Below are 12,490 nucleotides of genomic sequence, written 5' to 3' on the forward strand. Positions count from 1 at the left end.
GCCCGGTCCCGCGGCCCAGGTGGAGGTGTTGCCGGCGCGCGCGGCAGCGCGGAGCCTGCGTGAGGGGGCGGGGCGTGCGCCGGTCCGTGGGACTTCCGACCGCGTTCCAAACCCCCTGCCTCCACGCCGGCCCTCGAGCGCGTCCGGATTCTCACGAAGCAGCCGGGCCGACCCTCCGGCGAGACAATGGCCACGCCTTCTCTCTGTTGGGGAGCCTGCTGGGGGCGTGGCTCAAGCGGGGCAGTGACGGGCGTGGGGATCGACCAATGAGGACACAGGATGCAGATGGCTGCTGGGCACGCCTCCCCGGGAAGAAGGAGACCGCGACGTCGACAGAAGGAGCAGCTGGTGGCGTTTACGTGACTGCAGTGACTGTTAGGAAGTCTAATCATTGAGCAGCTGTAGACCCCAATTAACGTCATGTACCCCGCGTCGGGGGTTGAAAATGCGTTCCTTTATTTAATGAATAATTGCCTAAGGCCCACTGTCAGGTGAACTCGAAATGCAGCAGACTGGTGACACTTAACTGCCCACCGTGAATGACCTGCGTTTGTAACCCGCCAGTCGCTGATCTTACTAAATTGAGATAAAAATAAATAATTCGGAAAGTGAAGTGAAAAAAAATACACATGCAAATTCATTTTTTAACTATGGAATTCAACCGACATAAAATTACATTTTAATAAACAATAGAAACAAATAGAAAATAACTTTGCTCAGAAAATATTTGCCCATCAGTGTTTATGACAGACAATGGCTGTTCCACTGGCAACTTGTCTTTCTATTGTAACTAGAACACTGTTATCAGTGACATTTTTATTCTGCGTATTAAATGCCTGTAAGCACACTTTGAACGAATACAATGTATATGAATATTTAACGCTTTCAATGAGACAGATGAGATTGTTTCTTCGTTGGTCATTTACCTAAACAGGGTTGGAATGATAAACGCATTACTTGTAGAGAAAAATATATCTCTAAACTATTACTAAGTTCTCACTGTCAGTAAAATAACATCCAAACCTACAGAAAAGTTTTATAGGAGTTGATTGGAGCCAAGTTTTTGAAGACATGCCCAGAAGTAAGATCTCAACGGATTGAGAAAATGCTCCAGTAAATGACAGTTTTGCATTTTGAATCAAAAAAGAAACCATACGGAAGGTGCATGACATTCATTGGAGGTACATTAAGGAGGCAGGAGAAAGCCAAGAAGGGAAGTCTCTAGCAGTGGATCAAAAGCAAGATGGAGAAACGTATTTCTTTGACGTTGGTGGTGCAGGACAGTTAATAATTCACACTGCTAGCACATAGCGATGGTATGAGCAGAACCAGACGACAACGAGGCGTCCTGTGGTGTCCTGTCTGGTGGCCCTGTGCCCTGGGGCCTGCGCTGGCACTTTCCAGGGGTCTGGGAAAGAAACCTCCTCTGACATTTCAAAGGCGTGTCATCCTGGATGCACAAGAACAATGGACGGGGTTCGCTTAAGGGGGAGATGGACGCTTGCTAAGGAAGCTATGGGCCTGGGTCGTGGCTCTCTGCTGAGACCTGTCCAGTTAGGACTTCGTGATCAGACCAGCTTAGTCACTAAGTTTGTCAGCCGTGCCACGGGCGCTAACTCTGGGTGATAACGATGTTCTTCATGATTGCAGTGAGTCACAAGTCCACTCCACACTCAAGGAGTGGAGGGTTAAGGTCCACCTCCTGGAGGGAGGTGTATCGAAGAATTTGTGGACATCTTCAAAAACCATCACTGCGGCTGATGGCAGGAGGCCTCAGTTCCTCACCATCTGGGTGGTCCTGTCTCCGGGCTCGTGACCCGGCAGCTGGCCTTCCACAGAGCAGGTGAGGCGATCCACGAGAGAACAAGAAAGAATTCTCAATGTCTTCTGTGGCCTAACTTCAGAAGTCACTCATTTCTGCAATATCATATTATCACCTAGGTCAGCTTTACTCAGGGTGGGAAGGGATGAAATCAGGGCATGTATTCCAGGAAGCAGGGGCAACTGGGGGTCACCCTGAATGCTGGCCACTACAGGCACCCCCAGGAATCAATGACTAATCCTGCCGGGGCATGCTGGGAAAGAACCAGGACAGGTGTCGGAAGAGCGCACTTCCCGGCTGCGTGGATGCTCTTTTGAACGTTGCTCAGCATCCTTCCTGCATGCTGCTCGGCCAGCTTCGCAGTAAGCGATTAGACCAGGCGGGCGCTCCTTTAATAACAGCTGCTAGGTGCTTGCTGAGCCAGAATGGCTGTTCAAAGCCACTTCTGACCTCCCTGTAATTAGGACAGGAGCTTCCTCAGGGAGACAGACCCGAGATGGAGCGGCTCCGCCTCTCCCCTGTCATTTTTACTTCCAGAACACCAAGGCCCCACCAAGAGCCCTTTAAAACTTCTACGTTTTTTGGTGGAATAAGAGCAGTGGGAAGCTCAGCAGGTCTTTAAATGAACAGATTTCCCATTTCTCTCAGAAAACTGAAAATAGCTCCTGAGTTATATATCAGGGGTCTTTGTTCATTCTTTTTTTCCCCCAAAAGCTTTGGCATCATCAAGAAGGAAGGGCCTGCCTGGAGAAAATACAGAAATAAGGGGAAAGAGGCCGTGGCCCCAGTGGCCCGCGTGAATACATGGATTCCAGCTGGGCCTGAAGCCCGTCACGGGCATGGCTTTCTCGTCACGTGAGCCAACGTGAGAATTCAGATCTGACTGCCTTCTGAAGCTCCCCTTCATCGTCACAGGTATCACCCTGTTCTGGAAATGACCTCTTGTTCTCCTGAGTCCCTCTCAGTGTCTGTCTCCTTCTGGAGTCAACGACACAGCCCTGCCTCCTGTCCCCACCCAAAGCAGGTGTCTTTTGCACCGAGATCCCTTTGGGTCCATTTGTACTGATCTGTAGGGTGCTCTTCTCGCACCCAGCACCGCCGGCCCTCAGAGCCCTGGAGTTAGTGCCTGGTCCCTGGCTGAGCATTCACCAGGGCCAGGGCCTGGGCTCCTCCCCGGCCCCGTCTGAGCAGTGACTGGCTGGTGGAGAGTCTCAATGGCAGGCAGACCTCCCGAGACAAAACCTACCCTCCAAAGTCCTCCCGCGGATCAGGCCGAAGCTGCCCGCCATAGGACTTGCCTGAGATACGCCTGTCCCGGCCTCTGCCATCCACTTCCTGTCTGCCCTGAGAGTGCTTCCCTAAGAAATCCCTGACACGAATCCCCCGCTTGGCCTGCGCTTCTCAGGACCCACGCGGGAGCCAGCACCTGGGGCCACAGCACCTGTCAGGCGGCTGTCCCCTGCAGAGCAGCTCCTGCTCCATCGGGCCTGTGGATGTCACCAAGGCCAGCATGCTCCCCTGGGGCCCTCCCCACTGCTTTGCCAGCAGTCCTGTCGTTCAGGAGTCCCCAGACACCAGCTCGGAGTGTGCTGCCTGTTTCCTCCCGGCGGCTCCGAGCCCCCGAGTAGCAGGGGGGCTCTGGTCCAGCGGCAAAGAAAACCTTCCGCGGAGCTGGGGGGCGGTTCTGCAGCTTCATCGGCGCGGCAGGCGCTGGCTACCCGCGCTCTCTTCGTTCTGCTTCCGTACCACGCTGAAGCCATTTGACGCGCTTGGAGAACTAAGCTGGCTCACAGCCGGTGCTGACTCACGGCCGCCCAGCACGACCTGCTGGGGAACGGGGCTGACTCCATCTTAGCCACAGGCATGCACACCGGGGCCTCCCCTGCCACCTGTCAGAACCCTGAATCATCACCACCCCCACTGCAGGGGTTTTCAGTCTCTGGCTTCTGTGTAATTCCTAGGCCACTAGTGGTTTGGGATGAGGAGCAAGTCCAACGTTGTGGAACGGGCCACCCTCTGCCCCGTCCGGTCCCGTGGCTCTGGGACCGCACGTACAATAAGCTAAAGCAGAGACGGTGTCAGAAGTCCGATTTTGAGGTTCTTCCCGATGTGAAGGCAGAGGCAGTGCCCTCCTCCCTCCAATGGGCCTTCCAGCTGGGAACAGCCAGTAAACAACTTGCAAAAGCAGACACCTGGCACTAGATGGCAGCAGTGACACACCAGTGCCCTTGCTGCCAGAAGCCATCGCCGTCCCAGGCCGTGCAGCCCCACCAGCTCTCCTGCCAGCTTCCCACTCAACTCGGGCTTCCCACACCTTCCAAGCAGAGGTAGCTCGGTGCCGCCCTGCGCTGCCAGGGTCACAGAGCGTTCCTGTTTGCACCTCCGTCTACGCCCGCCCGTCCACTCTGGGTGCCTCTGTTGCTAGACACCCAGGCAGACCCAAGGGTCTGGGTCTCCGGTGGGGGGGTGGGGCGTGGGGGAGAGGCTTAGGAGGAATCCCTCCTGGTGCAGGAAGTGTTGGCGTGTTTGCCGCCCTCCCCCTTGCTAAATGACTGACCTCCACAGTTGCTTTACCTGGTGTCCCCGACCACCTTTGCATTTAAGAAATGAATGACGGGAGTTAAAATCATTGTATTAATAACGACACGTCTGGCTGCAAGTAACCAAAGCCCTGTGAAAATGAGCTTAATTAAGCCAAATAAAAAGATGGGAGAATTGTTTCATCAATAGCTTTAAGAGCCAAACATAGTATGTGAATTTAGAGAGTTACATCCACATGAGTTTTAGGCATGGCCAGATCCAGGTGCAGGCAAAACTGATGAGGAATATATTTGTCTCCACCCATCTCTTCCCTTCTCTCCTGAGCACAAACTCCCAAGTGCTGAAAGAAGTGAATAAATGTTAAGATTGCACAGAAAATGGCCTCTGAGAAGTTGCCCTCTCCTTAGATCTATACACAACACGCAAGTGCATTCCTCATAGCTCCAGGGGTCTTTCTTTGAGATTTGGGTGCACAGTCGTCCCTAGACTGGCACGTGGGAGGAGCCTGGGGATGACAGAGCCGGTTTGGCCAGGCTAAGTGTCTGTCGTGAGAAAGGGACAGAGGTCAGGATGAGCATGAGGGAGGCTGGGCTCTGCAAGAAGAATAACCAGGGTACTGCCACTTGAAGAAGGGGCCCAGGACAAGCCAAGCCAGCAGATGCTCACCTCCCTTCCACTCACCTGTTCACAGCTCAGTCGGCACACACACCTCAGTGTCTCCCGCCTGCAGGGTGTCCAGCTCTGACTTTCCATCACCACCTGTGGAGCAGAGGCTGTCCCATGACACAGCTACTTTCTGTTCCATGAGCTGGGCTCAGTTGCTTTCTGAAAACCCCCCTCAGAGCCCCAGCCGGGTAGCTCAGTTGGTTAGAGCACTGTCCTTATACACCAAGGTTGTGGGTTCAATCCCTGGTCAGGGCACATACAACAATGATGCATCAGTAAGTGGAACAACAAATCAATGTCTCTCTTCCTCTCTCTGTCTAAAATCAATCAATAAGTTTAAAAAGAAAAAAGGAAGTAATCTGTTGAAAACCCCATTCATCCTGACATGAATCAGCACCTCTGCCCTGCCCCCTGCTATGTGCTGGTTCCTAGAACAGGCTGCTGTCCTGACCTGGTCAGGCATGTGGAGTAATTTCCTGTACCTGGTGGCGCTCATGCACTAGGCCCCATGACTCCCCCCCGACCCATCATTCTTTGGCCCCTGCCAAGTGGCGTGGGGATCCGTTTCACCTTACCCTTGCCCGAGATATGCCCCGTGTGCAAGCTTCCCTTCATAAGCCCTGCTACTTCCAGTCTGCTTCTGCGGTCTGGGCCCTCCCTGCTCTCCACTTTTGGGGTAGGTGACGGTCTCCGGCCTTCTCCCTGGGGTTGCATGTGCTGACACTACCCAGACAGAAGCCCTGCTGCCCCACCTGCCCTGCCCTCACCGCAGTCTCCTGACTCCCTGTTCTTTGTCTTCCAAGCCCGGACCCGTTCAAGATCGCAGCCAAACATGTGCGATCCTTAACCTAGTGCGTATCTGCCAGAGCAGCGATTTTCATCCCGTGTGCCCCAGGAATTTTTAAAACATGCAGTAGCTGACTCCTCAGCCAGGGGCACTGACCTCTTTTCCCACAGACTGTCAAATAAAAAAATGACAACCACCAACATAACAATAGCCATCTGGTGTGAATGAATCAAAATTACATATACCTATACATTTTTTGTTAGATGGGCAAAACTATTTTGTGGCGTGCCGCAGAATTTCAGTAATTTGTTTATGTGCCTTGAGATGAAAAAGGTTGGAAATTGCTGCCCTAGAAGCTAATCTTCAAAGGCACAAGATTTCGGTGTCCCTGGAGCCTAGGACAGTGACGGGTGCATAGTGGGTGCCCAGTAAACATGTGTTCCCTCGTTCCTTTGCCACTTCTCTGGTAGACTCTGGGGATGATAAGTGCAGTCGCACAGGGCCCCTGCCTGGCTTCTGCCCTGGCGAGGGAGACAGGCAGGGTCCTAGGACAGCCACAGCCACAGCCCAGCTGCGAAGGTTCTTCCAAGAACAGTGGGCTGGGGAAGCCTGGGGGCCAAGCAGCTGAGTCAGAGGGCCCGGGGGAGTCTCCCCAAGGTCCTGCTGCTGGCAGAACTTCAAAAGACAAGGAGGCAGAAGTAAGGGAGAGGGGGGAAGGGAGAGGGGAGGAGGAGGAGGAGTGGGAGGAGGGGAAGGAGGAGAGGGAGGGGAGGAGGGAGAGAAGGCAGGGAGGGAAGGAAGCAGGAGGAGAAGTAGGAGGCGGAGGAGGAGGGGGGGGAGGGGGAGAAGAAGGGGGAGGGGGAGAAGAAGGGGGAGGGGAGGAGGCAGCCCTCAGGGACCGGCTGGAAAGCAAGGAAGTGACACACAGCTTGGTGTGTTCCGGGAGGACCAGGTGACCTCAGTGTCATGGCATTAACCCTCCAGAACAGGGGGTCACCACACAGGAGCTAGGTCTTTTAGCTAAGCCAATGCTTTTCTTTAAAGGAAAGAAAGAAAAGGCTGTCAAAAGTAGACTTTGGGGGACAAAACATTAGTGTGAAAGGATAGGGAGTAGTTGTTGGATTGTGAGCACCTGGCAGGGCGGCTGCCACATAGTAGGCCCTCAATAAACGTGCGAACGCCTGGGTGAAAGTCACTGCAACCCATAGGTTTTTCTTAAAACAGAGAAGAAAGCCAGCCAGGACCTGGCTCACTGGGAACCCAAGCAGACTCCCAAAGGCCCACGAAAGAGAGAAGGGGCAAGAGAAATTCCTTTAAAATGGGAAGATTTGCGTCCGCTTGTCTGTGCAGAATAAAACGCGCCAGGCTCTGGGCTGCTACTGAGAAAGGAGTGGGGGCGGCTGTGGAGCGCAGTGGGTGGGAGGTTTGAAAAGGAGGCCTGGAACACAAGGCTCTTCTGTTCTCCAGGCTTCTGTTCATGACCACGTTTGAGACCTTGGGTTCATGGAGACAGCGCTACTCGAAAGGACAGTTTCCGCCGCGCGCTGCAGAAAGTCCGGCCAGGGCCCGTTCTCCCCTCGCACTGCCCTGGGCCCCGGGGGGCGCGGAGGGCTGTGAACAGTCCTTACATACATCAGTGTGCTGTGTCCCAGGCTGGCAGCGGAACCCGGGCTCACGGCGCCAGGCTCTAGGACAAGGCTGTGAATCGAGTCTCACAGTGAATGGGTGGTCCTCTGTGAGGACCGTCAGCCCAGAGATCCTCAAGGCGAACCGCCTCCCCACCCCCCAAAACACGCACGCCTGGAAGCTCTCTCATTCCACAGGACAATGGGAGCGGAGGAGCTGAGGAACTGGGTCACTCCAAGCCACTGCCCGTCATGGCTGAGGCAAAGGAGCCTTTATTCAGCTCTCTGCTGCGGAGCGCTTCCCCGAGACGCGCCTCAGGATCCGCATCTTTGATGAAGACAACACCCGATCTAGCTCTTGTCCTGCACCAGTCACTGCTTTGTGCCCATTTAACCAATTTTAGGTCACCACCATCTGACGAGAAGGGGTGCTCTCATCCCCCCTTTAGATGAGGGAGCCGAGGCCCAGAGAGGTTTGGTAACTTGCCCGAGGTCACAGAGCCCTTGAATAGTAAAGAGAATATTAGAACCAAGGTCAGTGACCCTGAACCACTCTTATACGTGGGCTCCCGAGCGGGGCGCCGTGAAGCCAGGCTGCGTGATCCCTCGTTGCAGCCCCACTGTTACCCCCGCCTGACGCCTTCCTCCTTCCCCCTTCGTTCTAGATTCCGAGGATGCTGCTGACCTTGACCAGCTAACCTTGACGAGCACATCCGTGTTCCCCTGACCTCAGTGGCTGGCCCAGGGCTGGGCCCGTGACCCAGTCAGAGCCAGTGAGTCAAGCCGGGACCCTTCCTGCAGCTTCAGTGACAAAGATGTCTTCTGTCCTCTCCTGGTTTTGGTGATGGAAGAAGGTGAAGGGAGACCACCAAGGGGAGTCAACAAACAGGGACAGCAGAACAAAGGCAGGGACCCGCAGCCAGGACCCTGGGCACCGCGCGGTGCTGGCCCCTGCCACCCAGCGTGCCCCGGCCCCGGGGAGCAGGCCATGGCGTGTCTCAGCAAGCTGACCTGACCCTGCATGCCGCGGACCCTGAGGTGCCACACGCCGCCACGCTGTTGGGTGCCGCGAGCCAGCGCAGCCCTTTTAAAAGCCACCATGAGTTGGGTTTCTGCAACGTGAACCCTAACGCATCCTAATCGGAACAATTCAAGACGCCCGTGAAAGCTGAGACAAAAGCCCCTAAGCCAGAGCAGCAGGCTGGCAGTTTGAAGCTGCGGCTGTGACCGGGCCGTGCGGAAGCACCGGGAAAGGGCCACGTTTCTAAAATTCCCGACAGTTCTCACCCTGATCGACATGGCTCAGGGGGTTGGGTGTCGTCCTGTAAAACAAAAGGTCGTGGGTTTGATTCCTGGTCGGCCAGGCCGCGTGCCTGGGTTGCGGGTTTGGTCCCGAGTGGGGGCAGGTGTGAGGCAACTGATCGGTGTTTCACCCCCCTCTTTCTGCCTCCCTTCCCTCTTTCTAAAAACAGATAAAATCCTTCTAAATTCTCAACAGTTCTCCTGAAGCGGGGGAGAAGTGCAGCCCAGTTGGGTCCCCAAAATGGCTCTGAAGGACATTTAACTCTGGTTCATGCGAAAGTGACTAAATGCTCTCTCAGCAGGGATGAGGGGCCAGAAGTATGGGCCGAGGTCAGCCAGGCAGCAGACAGTCACCAGGAGACCTGGGTGGCCAAAAAAGGCTTTAGCCTTATCTCCGTGTTAATCTTTTACAAAGGAACGTATTTGTAAAGTATTCCTAATAGTAAAAATTAACTTGAAAATATTAGGGGTCTGTGACGAGTCATGCAGTGACATTATCTGAGGCGAGTCAGCATTCTTTCCTAAACAAGGACCGGGACCCCCCCAATAAAACGGTCTATGGCACACCGACGGGGGCATCTGTTCTGTTCTGTGTCTTTGGTGGAGAACTCAAAAGTGGGGCGCTGGCTTCCTGAGGACCAGCTTCTCTACCCAGGGCCATGGGAACAAACACCATAAGTCACTTCCCGAGCTCTGCTGGCCCTGCTTCCTTCCCCAGCAATTCTGGAAAGGTTCTCCGTCCCCCTGAATCCTCTCCCCATAAAAGCAAACAGGCAACCCCAGACAGAGCAATGAGATGCTAAAACCAGAAACTACGAAGAGCGTCTACAACAAGGCCAGGTGGTAAGGTGACCCCCCCACAACTCCAGGGTAGGAGCACCGAGGACAGGCAGCAGGGACACTGCCAGGTCTGCGTGGCGGCCGCACGTGCGCAGGAGGAAGCAGAGGGCAGAACCAGGCGGCAGAGCTGGCTGATCCGCGCGAGACGGGGGGAGTGCCGGGGCCGTGGCCGGCGCCAGCATCGGTGAGAGCGGGCTGCAGTGAGACCCAGCGGCGGGCACCGCCCAGGCAACGTGGCCTCCGTTCCACCAACCCGACGAACAGTGTAAACTGGCATTTCAAAACCAGCTGAAGGACCTTTCAAGTGATTACAACATCTCTGAGGTGAACAGAAAGCAGAACTAGGAAAACACAGCAATTAAACGATAAAACTGCAGAAGGAAATTAGGAATAAGTTCAGTTATTTCAGAAGTGAAACTAAACCAGAGCGAAAACAGGAGTGACTACATACTACAGGTATTTCCTTCTGAGGAGTGGAAGGCCAAAGGCCCTTGCTGAGTAGGCCAGTTGGTGGCAACATCAAACCAATACGCCAAGGCTGTGGGTTTGATCCCCGGTCGGGGCACATGCAAGAATGAACTAATGAACGCGCCCATCAGTAAATGGAACAACAAGACGATGTTTCCTTCTCTCTCTCCGTCTCAAAAAATCAAGAAATAAAAATATTAAAAAATTTTTAAATAGAAGGCTAAAAAAGTTTTAAAATAAAGAAAGAAGAAAGAAAATAGATTGCTATAACATCAAGTGATCCCCATGGAAACCTCAAAGAAATTATCTCCCTAACGCACGGCACGGTGGCCGTAGCTAACAATACTGTGTAGTAGACTTGAACGTCGCTAAGACACACACACAGAGAGGTAACTACGTTAGGTGACGGATGTGCTAACTCCATTGTGATAATTGTTTTTTAATATATCTGTATATCAAATCATCACATTGTGCATCTTAAACTTACATGATATTATGTCAGTTGTATCTTAATAAGCCTGGGGGGAAAGGGAAAAAAAACTATAGAACCTAAACAAATATAAATGAGAAGGGATTCACACCATGTCACAACGAAAACCTTAAACACAAAGGACAGCAAAAACGGAGGCCAGGAGGGACAGAGACACCCCTGAGACATACAGAAAGCAAGGAACACAGTGGCAGCAGTAAGGCCTGTCCTATCAGCGACTAGTGTAAATGTAAATGGGTTACACCCCCACTCAGAAGACGCGGATGGCAGAATGGCTTTTAAAAAAATTGAAAATGGAGCACTTTGCAATTTGCGTGTCACCCTGCGCAGGGGACACGCTAACCTCTGTATTGCAGAACAGAACGGCTTTTACAAACCAGGATTCAACCATATGCTGTTGTGCTGCTGGAAAAAGCCCTGTTTGGTCTTTGTCCCCAGACCCCTACACAGAGCTCCCCGAACCGTTGTACTCGTAACCAGCCCCGCTCACCTGATCTCAGCTGATGCTAACAAGAGCCCACCTCCCCCCAGGCCAGGCCTACCCTTGACCCGTTGTCCCCCTGCCCCTGCCACCGCCCCCTCTACCTCGTCCTCCCTGCAGTCAGATTTTAAACATAAATGTGATCGCGTCACTCTCCCTACCTTAAGCCTTCCAGAGGTTTCTGTTCTTAGGATGAAGACCAAAATTCTTACCTTTGGACCCTGGCCCGCCTGTCCTAACCCGGCTCCCCTCTGACCCACCTCCCAGGGCTGTCCTTGCTCTTCCTGTCTTCCCCGACGTCACCCTGCAGCCTTCTTGGAACGCCTGACTCCCAGGCCCGCAGGGGTCCCTGGCCTGGGATGCTGTCGCCTCATGGGGACACAGGTGTAGTCGGGGCGCAGGGTGGGTGTTAAGAGCCAGTCCTGTGGGAGGGGGTGGGAGGGGTGGCTCTGCTGATGCAGGCCAGCCTTCTGGGAAGCCCTGGGGCAAACCCTGCTCCCTCGGTCCTGAATCTGGCCTCGCTGCTGAGCTGGTGCCCTCAGGCAAGGGGGCTCTTCCGGTGAGGCCGCCTCTAATGACGCTGACTGCACCGTGGTTGAAGGCAAGTTCCCGCGTGACAGGGGAGGGGGCACGTGAGGCTTGACGGTACCGCTGTCCCATGTCATCCTGCCAGGCCTCGGGGTGGCTCCTCTGCCACTTCCTAAAGGGAAACCTCTGCTCAGACCTCCGGGTTCTAATCTGCCATAAAACGGCATCCTCTTTCTCCCAGAAGTTATCAGTGTGTCATTACACGTGTGTGGAGCAACTATCTAATTGATCATCTGTCATTCCTAAGAAACTGTACACCGGGGAGTGTTTGCGTGACTCACTGCCACCCCAGAGCTTAGCGCAGCAAAAACTGGTTCCAGAGTGCAGACTGGCCCTTGTCTCTGAACTTAGGACTCTGCAAACCGTACGCAATGTCAGGGGCTGGGGTGCATCTGAAGCACTCATTCAGTCCATGGGGAAGGAATTCCAGGTCGGCTGGATCAGATGTTATCTTTACTCCCGGAGCCTCCTCCTGCCCCACCCCTCCCTGTTCTAGAGGACACAAAAGGGACAAAGTTCACACCATGACTACCATCCATCACCAAAGCTACCACCCCAAAGCCTTCTAAGGGCTCAGGGCAGGACAACCCATGCTGCTACACAGGCCTGCTCCGTGTGCAGGGGCTGCCGCCCTGAGCTAGGAATCTTGGTGCCTGCTCTGCACTTAACTTGTCGCCCGAACAAGTCGCTGGACCTCTCAGAGCCCCATCTGCACAAAGGGGAGGATGTCTTCCTTGTCTTCTTCCTTGTCTGTCAGGTTCAAATGCAGCGAGAGGCAAGGAGATGCTTTGCAAATTGTAAGGTGTGGTTCAGAAGAAAGCAAGGCAGCGTCCTTCTCCTGCAACCATGACAGGCTGGCAAGGACGTCACTGGGGACACT

This window comes from Furipterus horrens, unplaced genomic scaffold (genome assembly GCF_987537825.1).
Source record: "Furipterus horrens unplaced genomic scaffold, mFurHor1.1.pri manual_scaffold_13, whole genome shotgun sequence".
Taxonomy (NCBI): Eukaryota; Metazoa; Chordata; class Mammalia; order Chiroptera; family Furipteridae; genus Furipterus; species Furipterus horrens.